Below are 18,899 nucleotides of genomic sequence, written 5' to 3'. Positions count from 1 at the left end.
CTGCTGAATTGACCCTATAAAGTGTTTCCAGGATAACTGACATTAACAGGGAACTTATAGAGCAAACTGACATTGTTTACCATGTGCTGGAGCTATGAGGTACCAAAAAGTACAATATGATTTCATTTCCTCACTAAAGAGAGCTATGGTTTAAAGAGTACATACAAGGAAAATTTAATGACTAAGCATTTATTCATTCAGCAAAACTTTGCCAAGCACCTTGTGTAAGTCAGCTTCCCTTAAAACACTGCAAATAAGGAAATGCATGCTCATGAAACAACTCAGTCTCATGAATGTAACTAATTATCTACACTAATAAAAGAGTAAATTGCAAACTGACCATACCTTCACGACACCCACCAGCCAATCAGGAGTGAGTATGCAAATTAACCCAACAAAGATGATGGGTTAATTTGCATACCCAGGTGCCGAGTGGCCAGGGGCAGGCGTTCCACACTGTCCCTGACCACTCCGGGCCTCTGGGCAGCGTGGGAAGGCAGAAAGGTAGTTCCGGGCCGGAGCGAAAAGGTGGCTTCGGCCGGAGCGAAGGCAGTGCAGGCAGTCAGGGGAAGGAAGGCCCATTCTTGCACGAATCTTCATGCATCGGGCCTCTAGTAATATAAGTAGATGCTCAAAAGCAAGAACACAGCACCAAAATGGGGTGGGGTATACCAAACAGCTCAGGGGAAGTCAAGAGAGATGAGAGGAGTGAGCCTAGGGCAAGACCAGGCAGGCAGAGGAAAGGAAAGGTGTGCAATTTCCACAGGAAAGAAAAGCAGCGTTGAGTCTACTAAAGTGCACTACTGGACATGCATGAATTGTATATAGGACTTTACATGATGAGAACCTACATAGTCAAGACTGTCAACATCTTTTTGAAACTATGGAAAAAAATAGATCATTCAATGCCACTAATTTATGCACGTACTACTAGTTTGCTTATTTAAAATTAAAAGCAGTACCTAATTTTCTTCCCTTTCCTTAGGAACAGCTGTAGGGCACGCTCTTGATTATACAAAGTAGAAGGAAAAAAGTGAGTTTTTCCTAAGTAATTTATGTAAGTGGTCACTTTATTTCCAAATACAGAGAACTGTCCCTGGGTTTTAGATTATCCAGGCCAAATTTTACTTCTCCTGGATCATCTTATTTGCATGATTTTCAAAGTAACCAACACTATACACTTCACTTTAGAGGTGATTATATCTAGATGACTGTGTTTTCTGGATGACCATTTATGTTAAGCAACATGTGTTAACTCTTCCTTTGGGTAACACAACTATGAGTTTCCCAATTTTGTGAAAGGCTATGTAACTATTATTTGTTACTAGTTATTACTTGGTGAATGCTTTACTCAGGACTAAGCACAGTGCCAGTATGTGACATATATTTTATATTTAACTTAATCTTCACAGGGCACGTAATATCTCTATTTAAAAGCAAGGAAATTGAAGATCAGAAGGTGACTTACCCAGGATAACACACAGCTTGGAAGGGGTTGGGTTAAGATAGGTCTGTCTAGCCAGTCACTCATTTTAGTTACTGTGTTAGATGGCCTCCTTTTGGGCATGCACACATGCATTTTTCTTTCCTCCTCTACTGCTAACATGTCTAACATAATTCATAAGCCTATATTTATATAGTTTATAGTTATAAACTATAACCATAAAGGTCTTAAAAGAATTAACTAGATTTTCTGAGTATGTTGCCTAATTTTACAGGGCAAAGTTTCCTTTAACTCCTCTGAAATTACAGATTAAGTTTAGTAAGTGTGAAACCCAGCACCTCTACAAAGAGGTGTCATGTAGCAAGCACAGGGGAACACATTTACTTGCAATGCCAGAATTCAAATTCTGTTTATGTCCCATGGTTAAGCTCTGAGTGGTGCTGAAAATGCTCTTCTGTGGCTAGAGTGTAGGAGCAGAGTTGTCATGTACTTTCCTACCAATGGGCTTGCATCCATGATGCTCCCCCACAAGAATGCCCTCTTTTATTCTAGTTTCCATGCATCCAAATTGTCTCTTGACTTCAGAATACAACCTAGTTCAGCCTCCTTCATCCACCCATTTTCACTGTTCTTTCTGCTTGACAAACACTTATTTTATTGTGGAACTGTGCCAGGCATTATTGTGTGTGGCCCTACCCTGCAAAATCAAAGCCCAGTCCTGCCTCTTGGTCCTCCAGAAGAAAAGTCATACAAACAGGGATTAGTATTCAATGTGGTAAAGGTATATACATGGTATCAAGAGTGAGCGGAAGGCACAGCTGCCACTGGAGACAGGTGTGGCAAGGAAGGACTCAGAGTCCTGGTAACACTGGAGCCTTAACTCAGATGACGGAAGATGAAGACCTAAAATAAGACAGGCCCTAGCCGGTTTGGCTCAGTGGATAGAGCATCGGCCTGCAGACTGAAGGGTCCCAGGTTCGATTCCGGTCAAGGGCACATGCTAGGGTTGCAGGCTCGATGCCCAATAGGGGGCGTGCAGGAGGCAGCCAATAATGATTCTCATCATTGATGTTTCTATTTCTCTCTCCCTCTCCCTTCCTCTCTGAAATCAATAAAAATATATTTTAAAAAAATAATAAGACGGGATAATTTTTAAAGGGAAGAAACTTGAGATATATTCTGGATGAGGAAGTGGATGGGATGCTGAGATGTGTCAGGGTGGAGTCAAGGAACACTAAGGCAACACAGTCTGGCTGACCCCCCTTTTACAAATGGACAGTGTCCAACATGACAGCCTCCAGCCACACGGGGCAATTGAAATGTGGTTGGGGTGACTAAGGAACTGAATCTTTAATTTCATTTTAATTAATGATAATTTAAATAGCAACCTGTGGCTAGCAGCTATTGTACTGGACAGTGCAGCTCTTAAGGTGTCAGGCTTGAGATAATGAGTTGAAGGGATTATTACCAATATCTGAGAAAAGAATACCAAGATGAAGAGCATATAGACACTCAAATATTTGTTGAAAAAAAAAATGAATGAACAGAAAATGAAGAAAAGAACAAACTGGTTGACCTTTAAGGATTCCTCCCTTTAAAATCCCATCATACAGGTACCTACCCTTGCTCATTTAAGTTTCAAATAAGATCCTCAATACAGTGGCACCAAAATGTACTCATGCTGTCTCCAGATCTCAGTCCAATTCTTAAAATAGTACTACTAAATTAAAATTCCTCATGTTAGTATAAAAAAAGAGAAAAACTCTATCTAGAAACCATGGCAAGTTGTAACTTAAGGAATAATCAAAGACCAACAACAATCAAGCTAGGATAAATAACTGTCTAGTAAAATATGTCTATTTCAGGAAGGGAGGGAGCGAGGGGAGGACTAGAGAGCTTTATGATGAGTTCAGGTAATTTCAAATGAACTACAGACCATTCACCTCCTAAGCAGTTCAGTTTATATTCAGTTTACATGCCTGTGTCATCTGTTGAAAGAAATGATTGAATATACCTCATGAAATATCTTCTTTTACTCTATAGAGCATTTTAAAAGGTCAATAATAATAAAGTTCTCCCTAGTAATATACCCTTTAATCTTAGTTATACACAACAAAGTCAATATGAAATAAAAAAGTTCTGTGCTATGAAAACGTTTAATCTGAGAACAGGTTGTGCCTAAATGAGTCACTGTTAATCTGGCAATATCCTCCTAATCTGATTATATTAAGATTTGTTTACTATTTTGGTCCTTGCCCGTCTCTCTTAAGCTTCTGAATTCCAGTTTTTATAAATAAGAAGCTAGCATATTACAACACTCACATAGTCCCAGATATCTACTTATCCCCTGATTTTCCAGTGCTACCTCCTTAACCAGACTCAAATTCTAAGTTCCTCTCTAACCATGAGATCATGGCATTAATGTTCTTACTTATTCACATGTAAAGCTCTGTTTACAGACACTTTAGAACATGAAGCTATATTAGCGTCAGAGAAACATATCCCATCAAATATGAACGTTTTTAGCAAGAAGTGTTTATCTAACCCCATGATAAAAACAGCAATTTTTGTGCTTCCCTCCTTGGCCTCTCAGGCTGGTTATCTGAGCTTCAATTCCTATTGCTAGAACAGTCCCACATCTTTTATATCAGAGCCTGTAAGAACACACTTACTGGCGCCACTATTCAACTTAACCTATTAGTGAGCTCTTATGTAAAAGGTGAGACAAAAACAATGTTAAGGCCCTGACCAGTTTGGCTCAGTGGACAGAACATCGGCCTGGGACTGAAGGGTCCCGGGTTCGATTCCGGTCAAGGGCATGTACCTTGGTTGCAGGCACATCCCCAGTAGGGGGTGTGCAGGAGGCAGCTGATTAATGTTTCTCTCTCACTCTCATTGATGTTTCTAACTCTCTATCACTCTCTGTAGAAAATCAATAAAAAATATATATATATTTTTTTAAAATCATGTTAAGTATTAAGACAAGGTCTTGGTCCCAGAAAGCTTTAGCTGGTGGGAAAGAGTAAACAAACACAAGAGATCTAAAACAAGTAGCAGAAAAGACTTTGCTATAAGTCAAACAATAATGTTAGCCAGCTGACACCCACGGAACACCCAAGTGCATCAATTTCAGCTGGTACACATTCAGTTAAGAACTGAGAAAACACATTAACCATCCTATGAGAGTGCAGTTGAAGAAAACGTCTCCCAGTTTTGAGCAATGTGTTCATCCTATAAAATAAAGAGCTAATATGCTAATTACTATAGACCAAACAGCAGAAAGACCTCCGGACAAAGCTGGGGCTGTGAGGGCCGAGGCAGCCGGGGCTATGGGGGCTGAGCCCCTTGCATGAATTTCGTGCATTGGGCCTCTAGTTTAAAATAACTTATCACATGCCCAGCCAGTGTGGCTTAGTGATTGAGTGTCAACCTATGAACCAGGAGATCATGGTTTGATTCCCAGTCATGGCACATGCCCAGGTTGCAAGCTCAATCCCCGGTGTGGGGCATGCAGGAAGCAGCCAATCAATGATTCTCTCTCATCATTGATGTTTCTATATCTCTCTCCCTCTCCTTTCCTCTCTGATATCAATAAAAATATTTTTTTAAAAATAATAATAATTTATCACAGACATAAATATAAGGGTCATAAAACACTATTTTCTTTCCTTTTTTAATCCTCACACGAGGATATGTGTGTTTTTTTATTGATTTTTAGAGAAAGAGGAAGGGAGAGAGAGAGAGAAACATCGACCTGAGAGACACTGATCCGCTGCCTCCAGTACACACCTGGCCCTTGGACCAAACCCGCAACCTGTGCCCTAACTGGGAATTGAACCCACAACCTTTTGGTGTATAGGAAGACGCTCTAATCAACGGAGTCACCCAGCCAGGGCTAAAACACTATTTTCTTTCCCTTCGCTTAATGAACAATAACTGCTCAGTAAAATATGAAGAACAATCACTTCCTGATATAATACTACTGTGCAGAGATGCATGGATGGCCAGTACCTCTGGGTAAAACAGTTCCTGGCCAGAGAATCTGATGGCCCAGATACTACCACTCATCAATCCAACCAGACATTTACTGTCCTCCTGTGCATGAGCGATACAATCATGGACCAGACAAAAGTGAAGCTATTTACAGAAAGTCACCAATCTCCAAGTTGGAAAATGCTCTCCAGCAAGAAAGACACAGGCAAAGAGCCATAAGAGAAGACTAGCTCCACCTGCAATACACAAGACTTACTAGTAAAATCTGCATGTGGAACAAAGTGACAACAAGAGACTGATTACTGTCCTTTGAGATGCACAAAGTATGCAAAGGTAATATAAAGATAAATGCTATTACCACCCCTAAATACTAGGACATCATGAGGCAGTCCAAAAGTTCCCAGATTCAGAGTTTGCTCATGAACTAGAGTATACACTGAGTGGCCAGATTATTATTATCTCTGATATATATTTTAGAGGCCCGGTGCATGAATTTGTGCATGGGTGGGGTCCGGCCAGCCTGGCCAGGGGGAGGGGACATAGGCGGTTGGCCGGCCTGCCTGCTGGTCAAACTTCCGGTCGAGGGGACAATTTGCATATTAGCCTTTTATTATATATGATGATGATATACACTGAGTGGCCAGATTATTATGCGTTCAGAGATCATAATAATCTGGCCACTCAGTGTATATGTGTCTGCAGACCTGTCTCCAGGGAACTCACAGGCCCATAGGCTGGAAGAACAGCAAAGACAAGAGCTGGAAGGGGCTGCAAGACCTGCCCCAATTTAGTGCAGGGCCCCCTGTACCATATGGCTGTAAACTTCTGTTTGAACATCATTCAGGGTGAGGGAATTCATGAGTGTGTAATGCCATGCGTTGAGAAACACTATTTGAAATGAAGCTGTCTTTATATTCAGGTAAAGCCTACATCTTCAAAACTTCAAACCAATGCTTTCTCTTCTGCCCAGTGAAATCAAACCCTTCAAGTCTACAGCTTTCAAATATGTAAAGGTGCCCCCAGGTTGTCGTTTAGGAGGCAGAGATCAGATGTGACCTGGGGGAAGGAGCACATCCCCCATAAACACAGCATCTGCCTATACCACTGGTTTCATCTTCCAACCCCTGCCACGCTGGGTGCACTCCTGCTTAGAAAGGCCCGTCATCATCAGGGTGAGCCTCTGGTGGTTACTGAAAATTCTTTGCTCCCGTGCACCGCGGTCCTGCCCAGTGCTCGCACCTGCTGCCGGCGCCGCTGCTGGCGCTGGAGCCTCCACTCGCACTTGCTGTCAGCGCCTGGCGCCGGCCGCATCACTGGACGCAGTCAGCAGGTGCAAGCAGCGGCTGCTGGCCCCGATTGCCCCTCAGGGCTTCTCCACCTCCCCCTGCTCCTGAGGGGCAATTGGGGCTGGCAGCTGCCTCTCGCAACCCTCTGCCGGCGCCGGAGCTGCTGCTTGCACCCACTGCCGATGCCAGCCCCACTCGCACTTGCTGACGGTGCGGCGCTATTGGGGCCAGCGCCAGCAGTGGGTCTGAGCGGGGTGGCGCCGTCAGTGTGTGGGAGCAGAGGCTGCGGGAGCGGAGCTGTTGGTAGACAGGGAACCGGTACCAGGAGCTGGGCGGGGGCACGGAGGATGGGCCGAGACCCACCCCTGAGGCCACCGCAGCCTCGTGGCCCACAGTACCTTTCAAGGTCCACAAATTCGTGCACGGGGCTCCTAGTCTGAAGATAATAGTTAAAACCTTGAAACAGATCCAACACAAGTATAAGATTGTCCTGTCTATATGATGTTATATGTATTTTTACCTGCTTTAATTACTGAATTCTGTAACTAGGATTCAATACTGATTCAAAGAGATGCTAAAAATAATCTGTCTTAGAATATAGAATAAGAAACATCATGTAACTTTGTTACTAAATATACTCCTATTTTTCACAGCTTAGCAACTTACTCTTTTTCAAAAAATATATTTTTATTGATTTCAGAGAGGAAAGGAGAGGGGGAAGAGAAAGAAACATCAACGATGAGAAAGTATCATTGATTGGCTGCCTCATGCACACCCCACACCGGGGATGGAGCCCATAACCCCGGCATGTGCCCTGAATCGAACCCTGGCTTCCTACACTCAATCACTGAGCCACGCAGACCAGGCTATTTCCTCTTTTTAACCAAAAATGTAAAACATTTCAGATACACATTAAACATTAATTTTCAATACTAATTACATATTTATAAGTTTATAAGTGAAATCTCAGACATATACTAACCTTACTTAAAAACAGTCTCTTGACACTTTCCCTCTACATCTAATCATACTCTTCATTAAATACCTTTGTTTGCAAGAGTATAATCTCATTGACATATGATGAATGAATGAAAACAAAGCTGTTAGCCAACAGGCTTTCCATTGCAAATGGAAATTATCAATAACAACTTACATTTGAATCCATGGTGCCATTTACAAAGGGCTTTCACATAAATCATCTCACACGCCACAACAACCCTGACACAGATAAGAAAGGTAGCAACTTAACTATCTTACAAATTAGGAAACAGGCTCAAAGGGTGAAACATTAACTAAAGATAGGAGAAGCATTCACCTACATCTTCCCCACCTTAAGTTCCACCTTGTATTCCAAACCCAGCTCGCTCCTTCTATGAATGACACTCTAGCTTCCTCAGCGCACTTTGGGACTGACCCCATCCTAGCTAGCTCACCCTTCCCTTCGAACTCCAACAGAACTCATGATGACTATCACCCCTGTGAGATCCAACACTCTCCTTTCCATCTGGTCTATCTTTGCATGGATATGGTCTGTTTTCTCAACCCAATTAGGAGTCCCTTGAGGGTAAAAACATAGTATTTCTTAATGTCTACAATAATACCATGCACATAACAGGTATACACTAAATTACTGTTTATAATGCCACCTATCAGAGGATCATTAAGTAGACAAATGTCTCTCCTTTCCTAACTTCAGCATCCCAACTATGGCATTACTCTTAGCTATGAGTCCACCTTCCCAGTTGCAACTAGGTTAGATAACCCTGGAAGTCATTCCCAGTCCATCATAAATAAATAAAACAGAGGCTGTCTTAACAATGGTTAAAGTTGCTTTACACCTTTAACTGTCTTGAGTCTCTGCTGTTCTCCATACTAAATACTATCCCTGGTTTCTGATTCCATGGTGGTTCCTAAGCACCTGAGAATCTGTGTTTTTATTTCCTTGATATGACCTGTCTTGATTTTTATATTCACCTAGTTTCTGTTCATGCCAGGACACATGCCTTTACCTCCCAGCCCCAGCTCAGTTCTCTTGACCCTGATTTTCTAACCTTAATTCACAACAACCACAGTCCAATCCCTACACAGGGACCTGCTGAGCCTTCTATGAGTGGCCAAAAAAGGGATGCTGCTTTTCTCTTTACCTTCAGCTTCTACCTGGAATTCTGCCTTTCCACAGCTATTTCAAAAGAAAGATAAATTAACACAGATGCCAGCAACAGTCACTACATTCCTCATGACCCTATATACTTCCTCTTCAAGCATACTAAACAAATATAACAACTAGGCTAAAATACCATATAGTCAGCAATCAACAGCCTTTGGGATGCCAAATAGATCATAACCAAATCAGGATTACCAATTAGTTTCAGTACATATGCTGAATCTCAAATTTGGACAAAGAAAATTATTACCTAATGCACAAAAATACTTAGGCGATCTGCACATTGTCATATGGAAAGAGCAGATATAAATGCTGCATTGCAGAGGGTTTTTTAAAATTTCAATGACAACTTTTTAAAAATATATATATTTTATTGATTTTTTACAGAGAGGAAGGGAGAGGGAGAGAGAGTTAGAAACACTGATGAGAGAGAAACATCGATCAGCTGCCTCCTGCACACCCCCCACTGGAGATGTGCCCGCAACCAAGGCACATGCCCCTGACTGGAATCGAACCTGGGACCCTTCAGTCCGCAGGCCGAAGCTCTATCCACTGAGCCTAACCGGTTAGGGTTTCAATGACAACTTTTACATATTCCAGAATCAAAATATATGTCAAAGCTAGCTATGTCATATAAATCTGAAATAAACATTTTCATGTGCAATTCAACCAGTAACTCTTCACTTTAAAAATTTTCTCTTCATTTTAAAAACTCACCTTAATTTAATGGTGATTATCATTGACCGATAGATGACAACCAATTTTCTCTCATTATTTGTTCCATTATTTTCCAATCTGTTACAGAATTATACAAACTGTAGAACTGATTTACCCTTCAAAATGTAGTTTGACTTTTGAGAATTATCATAGCCTTGATAGTCTTTTCCCATGAACCAATCATTCTGTTCAGTATTCTCACTCAACCTAACAATGAACACTCAGAAAGGAAAGAAGATATATATATATATATACACTTCAATCTTAATAGTCAACTATGACAACACAAAGAATTCAAGCTTTCAAAGTACTTAATTCGGCTTAAGATGCAATCATGTTACATGCTGTGAAAATAATGCACACCCCCATCCTGTTTTTAGAGAACTTTGAAAATCTAGACAATATGCTTCCTTTCAAAACACCAACTGCTTACAGAGGAAAGAAAGAAACAGATAAATGATCTTGCCAAGAGCCATTTCTGTAGTTTCTCTAGGAAGAGTAGCCCTTTCAGTGGCTACAAAGAAAAGATTTAAATTCAATCCCTGATTGCACTGATGATAGACTTTTATTTATTTAGAACTGAATTTGAGAACAAAAAATGAGCCCAGAGAACTCTAATTCAGTTGTTTCCAACTTTTCAAAGTATCAAGACTCCAATGTGCAATGCTAAAAAATTTTTGAGGATTCTTACAAGAGTTGTTATCTAGTGACAGAAAAGATTTAAAAAAAAACCACAAGCAAACAAAAATGCAAGTACACAGTAATAATTTTCAAGCACCTTAACACATGGTTAAAATAGTAAGACATAAATCTAATATTTTTACTACAGAACTAGTTAATGTCAGAATTTGGTCAGAAACTAAGTCTCCAGTCTTAGGATAAGATAGGGCTCTAAGAACCCAGAAGCATGATTCATCATAGAGGAAGGTTTAAGTATTCCCAACAATTCTCTTAGAAACTAGACAAGCTGGTTTCAAAGTTCTTATGGAAAAATAAGCAAAGATAGACAAGATAATTCTACGAAAGAAGACTACAGAGCATCCCTATCAGATACTTGTGGGCCCTGAGAATAAAGATGCCAAGAAGGGCTCCTGGTGGCTAATTGGGCTCAAATTTAAAAATGGTGCCCTAGTCGGTGTGGTTAGAGCATCTCTCTCTCTCTCTCTCTCTCTCTCTCTCTCTCTCTCACCCCCTCGCCACCCCCCCCCTCCACTTCATCTCTCCCCTTCCTCCTTCCCTCCATTCTACTCTCTAAAAATGTCCTCAGGTGAAGATTAACAAACAAAAATAAGTTAGCAAACAAAAAGTGAATAAAGAGCCTAGGGGCGGTTTCTAAACAGGGCCTCTCACACAAGTGCACTTCAGAAAGAAGCTGGCACTAAGCCTACCTGCACTGTGTTCCTGCTGAGTCAAGCCTTATAAAGGAGTTCTTGGAATTATACTTCAACCAATAGGACTGAGACCTTCCCTGTCTAATCAGAGCTGTGCAGCTATATCCCCACCAGAATCTTCACCAACCAATCAGAGCAGCTCCATTCTGATCAATCAGAACAGTGCTTTTTGGACCAAACAGTGAGGATTTGAAGTTCTCATTTACATGAGGATGAACCAATCAGCGGGGACTTCTCTCTACATAAGTCAGCTCCTCTCCAGCTCAGAAAACACTTTCTTCCCTTTCTACCAAAAATTGTGTTTTCCCAAAGACTTCTCACGGGAATAGAATGAAGCAGACCGGAGCAGGGCAGAGTGGCACAGATCAGACTGGACTGGAGCAGAGCAGAGCTGTCTGGACAGAGAGGGGTGTTACCCCAGGGCCGCCCCAACCCTGGCCACCCTGCAGCCCTGCAGTTTCCCAGCCATGCTGTTTTATAACACTACTGATCTGTTCCACAGCCGTGCTGTACTCACAGCCATGTTGTATCACAACTGAGCTGTATGCACTAATGTTTCCTTCTTCACCACACCCCAAATTGGGGATTCCTGTTGGCATTAAACTGGTGCCAGCAACCACTGGTTGACATTCCAAAACACTACACAGCTGCAATAATTAAAATAATGTGGTGCTGGAACAGATTAGAAAATGCAGAAATTGACTAATACATACTAGAAACTCAATATAAAATAAATGTGGTATTGAAATCACTGGGGTAAGGATTATTCATTCGATGCTACTGTAACAACTTAGTACCTACTTGGGGGGGGGGGGTGGGAGGGTGGGGAGGGAGAGCATCAAATTGAGTCCTTAACCTTATACCAAAGGAAGTTCCAAATATAGCAAAAATGTACACAATGAAACCACTAAGGAACCTGAAGAAACACAGAATTTTTTAAAATAATCTTGTAGTGGAAAAGGTCTTTCAAAGCATGATTGAAAAACAATAGAAGCCAAATATTAAATTACTTGAAAAAAAGTCAAGTATTATTTCATTACAGAAAAGTCTATAAACAAAGTCAAGATTATACATTAAATGAAGTCCCTTCAGAGCATTATATTCTAACCCAGGTTCTACACCACCCAAAGCACAACACTCTTTCTGTATTCCATACAATCCCAAAGCACTCAGAAGAAAGTTTTAAAATAAGAAATCACATCTAACAAAATCCATTTAAAACCTTTCTTGCCCATGCCTATGAAGTGAGATTTCTATAGCACCATCCTCCAGTCATATTAGAAACAATCAGCCATAAAATAAGGCCATGTCTTTCATTATGTATTTAGGGCCACAGTTTCATTTTTGCAAAATATACACATAGTAAAGCAAAAAAGGTCAATAGTTTTTTCAAAATAAGCTTCCTCTGGGATATATGGTCTGACTGTCAACACCCAGGTTCAGCAGTGAATGCTTACAAAGTTTCCAAAATCAACTGAGCACCTACTATCTCTAAGGTATTATGCCAAACTCTAAGATGAAGAACCAATCTCCTGTTTTCAATCTAATTTCTTATTAGTCAAACAATACATAAGGATATCTGCTTATCAACAACAGGAACATATGTTATCAACAGGAACATACTGAAACATATGTTTCAATCTTCAAATATCCCCATATAACTAACCAAATAAAGCAAAATTAAAATTATCTAACTTATCACCATGTGATGTTTTTAAAAACTAGTTTATAGGTCTACCTAAGTGACTCAGCCCAAAACCTAAAGGCACAACTGTATAGCTTATAAGCTGCACGAATGAGGTACTCCATCCTAGGGTAATGTCAACGGCAGCTCTTTACATTCAGATCATTAATCCAGTATCATCTTAATCCCGAAACGATATAATTTTTATTCCCATGGACTTTGTCCCCTTTAGCCATATCTAATATTTCTCCAATTTCTTATCAATTCATTCTTTCTTTTGGACATGGAAATGTATTTATTATAATTATGTGTTGGCTTACTTTAGTCAATTTTTTAAAAGTTTTTCTTCTGTTTTTGCTTTCCATGCTATTTTTTAACTTGTATTCCATCTATTAGTTCAGTTTCCAGTGAATTCATTCACTTTTTTATTGCACACATAAGGTGTTTTTTTAATATATTTATATTGATTTCAGAGAGCGGGTAGGGAGAAAGAGAGACAGAGAGAAACTTCAATGATGAGAATCATTATTTGGCTGCCTCCTGCATGCCCCCCACTGGGGATCAAGCCCAAAACCCGGGAATGTGCCCTGACTGAGAATCCCTGGTTCATAGGTCGATGCTCAACCACTGAGCCATGCTGGCTGGGCCATATTTCAGCTTTGAGAGGGGATTAGTAGTTAAATATTTGTATCATACTACCAGTATTTGACATGTATGGTTTTTCATTAAAGGTATTGGGATGGCATTAGTTAATAAAATTATATAGGTTTCAAGTGTAACATTTCTATGCTGCATTATCTGTATACTAGAGCAGCGGTCGCCAACCAGTGGTCCACGAGGTCCAAAAGTTGGTGACGGCTGGTTTAAGGAAGCTTTTGGAGCAACGGTCGCCAACTGGTGGTCCATGGACCACATTGGCGACTGCTGTACTAGAGGCCCAGTGCAGAATTCAAGCAATGGTGGGGTCCCTCAGCCTGGCCGGTGATTGGGGCCAATGGGGGCGGCAGGAGGTTGGCCAGGGGGAGGGGCCACGGGAGGTTGGCCAACTGGGGAGAGGGGCCATGGGAGGCTGGCTGCCCCATCAGGGCCATTGGGCTGGCCGGCTGGGGGGGGAGGGGCTGCATGAGGCTGGCCATGAGGAGGGGTCTCAGGAGGTTGGCCGCCATGATCGGGGCCATCGGGCTGGCCGGCCAGGGGGAGAGGGGGAAAGGGGCCACAGGAGGTTAGCCAGCCCGCCGGGGGGAGGGGCCAGGGTAGGGTCCGATCGGGCCATCAGGGCCGGCCGGCCGTTGGAGGGGCCATGGGCGGTTGGCCGGCGGCCCAGATCGGGGTCATTGGGCAGGCTGGTTGAGGGGTGGAGGGGCCACACGAGGTTGGTTATGGGAGCACACTGACCACCAGGGGGCAGCTCCTGCATTGAGCGTGTCATAGCGACTGGTTGACCGGTCATTAGGTCACTTAGGCTTTTATATATATAGACTACATTCTACAATACTGCTTGGACAATTCCATTATATATTCTATGATAGAATTTCTGATTCAGAGGAGGAAATTTGCCATCCCTACTCTCTTCTCTCTTTTCCCAGAGGATGAAATGCCAATATTCCCACACTCCCTTGGCCATCTAGCATGACCTATCAGAACTAACGAAGGAGTAAAAACCATTTTCATTTTTTTTAATTTGCAAAGACTTTGAAACTGTTATGACTTTCTGTAAGGTCAGTCTACAGTGCCATGTTGACTTTGCAAGGGATTCCAAAACCTCTTGTCCTACAGGTACCTTAAACACACAAACACTAGTAACTAAAATTCCTGAATAGCTATCTCACACATTTCTTTGCTGCCTGTGAATATTCCTTTGATAAGTGAACATAAAACTGAAGACTATTTCACTAGTTCCTATTTTAAGGAAATGACTGAACAAAAGATAAATCACCTTTTTACCTGGTAATTACAAATAAATGAATGAAATTATAAGTAAGCTTCAATAAATTGTCCTTAATAAATTTCTGTAAATTATTCCACTAGTTAACAACCAGAACTCTAAATATACTGCAGTGAACGTATCAAATACAGATTAGATGAACAGAGACCAATAGTATTAATTCCAGATCCTATGACTACTATTCCATAAAAATTATGTTCTCCCTGGCTGGTGTGGCTGAGTTAGTTGGGCGTCATCCTGTGCACCAAAAGGTTGCCAGTTTGATTCCCTGTCAGGGCACATGCCCAGGCTGTGGGCTCCATCCCCAGTAGGGGATGTGCAGGAGGCAGCCAATCGTGGTTCCACTTTCATATCAATGTTTCTCTCTCTCCCTCCCTTCCTCTCTCTCTCCCTCCCTTCCTCTCTCTCTAAAAATAAATAAAAATATATTTTTAAACCAGTGGCCCGGTGCACGAAATTCATGCACATTAAAAGGGGGACCCAGAGTCAAGTCCCCTCCAACCCACATGCACCTCAAAATCGCATGAGACCCAGACCGGGCCACCCCCCCCAATTGGGCTAGATCCAGACCCAGCCAGTCCCACCCTTGTCAAACCCCGCCAGGCAGGGGCCGCAGCCTCAGGTCCCCCATCAAGCCCCAGTGGCAGGGGGGTGCAGCCTCAGGTCCCACGTCAAGCCCCGCTGGGCGGGGTGCATGGCCTGAGTTCCCCCGACCCAGCACTGGGGGTGCACCTTGAGGTCCCCCGTCAAGCCCCGCTGGGTGGGGAGCATGCCCTGAGGTCCCCTGTCAAGCCCCGCCAGGCAGGGGGGCACAGCCTCAGGTCCCCTGGCCCGGTGCTGGGGTGGAGGGTGAGGCCTAAGGTCCCCCGGCATGGTGCCAGGGTGGGGGGCGCGGCCCAAAGTCCTCTGTCAAGCCCCACCTGGTGGGGGACACGGCCTGAGGTCCCCCAGCCTGGCGCTGGGGCGGGGGGAGCAGCCTGAGGTCCCCTAGCCCAGCACCAGGATGGGAAGCGCACCTTGAGGTCAAGCTCCGCAGGGCGGGGGGCATGGCCTCAGGTGCCCTGGCCTGATGCCGGGACAGGGGGCGAGGCCTGAGGTCCCCTGTCAAGCCCTGCCGGGTGGGGGGCAGGGCCTGAGGTCCCCTGTCAAGCCCCACGGGGGTGGAGGAGGGTGTAGCCTCAGGTCCCTGCTGATTTCTCATTAAGACTCCTTAAGGGAACTTGGCCTCAGCTGTGGGTGCAGCCATCTTTGTGACAGAGTGATGGTCAATTAGCATATTCCCTCTTTATTAGATAGGATTATGTTCACTGCTTAGTACTAAAATGAAAGTCATGCTTTTACTCTAAAAATAAACACTATAGAAAAGTACTCTTGGCAAGCATTTCCCAGAATTAATAAGAAGACGCACTCCTTTGCCACAGTCGGGGACTTTTATAGTTAAGATCTTGAAAAACCTGAGGTGTTTCATTTGTGTTCCAGCAGAAACCAGTCAGCCCTCAAGAACAAGCAGTAGGATAAGGCTCCAACATCCTGTTAATTTACTGATCCCTTACAACTAAGTGATTAATCTCTGACAGAGAGAAAAAGAGGCACCTACAGTAATGCCTTTGTTATAAAGCTTACTGGACTCCATAATCCAGCAAAACAAAGCATGTCTTTTTATTTGGGGGTCGTTAAGAGAGTACCAAGGGTACCATTTAAAAGGGGTTTAAGTAAACATTAGGGGAAAATGCAGTATCTTACGCCCAGTCAGGGTGGCTCAGTGGTTGAGCACTGACCTATTAACCAAGAGGTCATGGTTCAATTCCCCGGATGTGGGCTCCATTCCCAGGAGGCATGCAGGAGGCAGCCGATCAATGATTCTCTCTCATCATTGATGTTTCTATCTCTCTCTCCCTTCCTCTCTGAAATCAATAAATACATATATATTTTTTTAAAGACCAACAATAAAAGTTGTGTTTTTTTTAAATGCAGTATCTTACAAGGAGGTCACAGATTCAATGAGTTGAGGCTAAATATTTTCCCCTGAATTGAGTTTAAAGGACCTTTGGGGGCAGTTCACTCCTCTGGTGAGTCTTCTGACTTCTGCACTCCCAAGCTTTCTGGCCTACTGGCAACCATAACCCTGACTCCTATTACTGTCGGCTATGGCTATCTGAGGAGACTGAAACGGTCTTTACGTAGCAGTGCCATCACAAGAGCACAGAATAACAAAGCTAGAGTGGCTTTAAAGACCATCCAGGCTGTAAGAAAGGGGAAAAAGCTGCTCTACAAATGTAATACAGAAGGGTCATTTCAAGAAAGTCCAAACCCCATAGAAATGTGTTCAGGTATACTTTTCTAAAAAAATTGTTAAAAGAAACAACAAAAACAAGAACTATAATCAAATTCATAATTTAAAAAATAAATGACTTTCAATATACTAAGGAACGTTCAATGAAAATACCACCTAGCAAGAAAAGAACTGCTGCTTGGGTTTAAGGAACCCTGGGGTCTGGCTTCACTAACGTTTGCCTACTCTGACTAACTGAAGGGTTCTGCACCTTTACTCCAGTTTGGGGAGCAGACAGAATAACAGCCTGTTCTGGAAAAAGAGCCCTATCCTATATACTAAAAGGCCAGCGACCATAATGACATAGCGACCAGAACAACCGATCAACCAGTCGCTATGAGATGCACTGACCACCTTTCAGTCCCTCCCCCCAGCCCACAGGCTCTGATTGCTGGATGGCCAATGGGGAACCACGGGAAACCAGGGTGGATGTCAGCGGCCGGGTGGGACTGGGGACTGGCAAGCAGGCAGAACGGCCCACCTCTTGGCCTCTCCCTCTGGCCCACAGGCTCCGATTGCTGGATGGCGAACAGGGAACCAGGGTGGGTGTCGGCGGCGGGGCGGGACTGGGGACTGGCAAGCAGGCGGAAGGCAGACCTCTTGGTCCCTCCCCCCAATCGCTGGGGGGCAAACGAGGAACCACAGGGAACTGGGGTGGGCAGAGGCAGGGCAGGACTGGGGACTGGTGAGCAGGCGGAAGATGGCCCTGATCAAAGTCTAAGCCTAGGGACCCTACCTGCGCACAATTTCATGTGCTAGGCCTCTAGTACTACCATAAGGAATTCTAGAACCAGCTTTATGCAATGATTATGTGTGTCCATGTGAACTTGTCTGTCTCACCCACTAAGGAAAATAATTCCACCATTTCTGATCCTTGCTTGCTCCCAATTGCCTTTGGAACCTGCCCCAAGGCAAACCAGGATCATTTTAATAAGCTACCATAACAGGATTTGCTGTAAGCAGCAAATGTGATGATGTTAGACACTTAATACCAAAATCATTATACGAACATGCACTCTTATGAAAACGGACACATTATCTGCACTTTACCTTAGTTGTTATTCTCTTTCACAAAGACTCCAGGCTTCAAACTTCTAACTTAACATTAACTTCTTTCAGCCCCATTTTCAACATCCATAGAGGTGCCTATCATCCTCTTTCTTACTGATTAATTATGTTCTCAAGGTATCTACCCTATTAGAAGATATGTTGATAGTTTAAAAAGACATCTAGGTTGTTTTTCCCCTCTCTTTTGAAGGTGGTCTCAGAACACACACACAGATCTGAAGCTTTCTTAGGAATTGTCTTGCTACTGTTGCTCTTCATTCTGCCAATTACTGGGCAATTTTCTATTCTCAGTACAGTGCTCAAGCCTTTATTTCTTAAGTGACCTCCTTTACTCCTTACAATAACTCTGGGGGGTAGACATGGTTTTCTTACATGAGGAAATCAAGGCTCACAGAAGTTAAGAAATGCCCTCCAAACCATACAGTTCATAAATGGCAAAGCCATGATTTGAAAAGAAATCGGTCTGGGCCCAAAACCCCTACTCTTGACAGGGTTGCCATTATGTCTCATCTAGTCCTGAGGAAATCAATCATCACAGAAGGAGGTCCATTCAGGACCATCCACATATGACTACATTTATGTACATCCCATTGTGTTCCACAAAGACAGTATTTTGTTGGAAATAGGTAAAAAAAAAGAAAAAAGAATAGAAACATTAAATGAGCAAGAAATGAGACAAGTGCAAGAGGCGTCCCTTAAAGCACTTAAATAACCTTCTTCAGGTGAACTGCAAATTTGGCCCAAGAACTTGTAAAGGGAAATCTAAGGTATTACAAAATTCAGGGTCTACAAACCACAAATCTACCAACTATTCAAAGAAAGTGCCTTTATTCCTGATTCTAAGACCCAAGAGCAAGGTCAGCCATCCACACCTG

General features: G+C 42.9%; 1 protein-coding gene across 1 annotated transcript in view; it reads right to left on the bottom strand.

The window, feature by feature from the left end:
* The window catches only part of WASF3 (WASP family member 3), a gene marked incomplete at its 3' end in the record, with an annotated part of 140,245 nt that overhangs the window by 91,812 nt on the left and 29,534 nt on the right, over positions 1–18,899 (bottom strand). The gene's annotated exons all lie outside the window — the stretch shown is intronic.

This window comes from Cnephaeus nilssonii, assembly GCF_951640355.1.
Source record: "Cnephaeus nilssonii genome assembly, chromosome: 6".
Lineage (NCBI taxonomy): Eukaryota > Metazoa > Chordata > Mammalia > Chiroptera > Vespertilionidae > Cnephaeus > Cnephaeus nilssonii.
The sequence above is the reverse complement of the archived record's forward strand: the minus strand, read 5'-3'. Positions and strand labels throughout refer to the sequence as shown.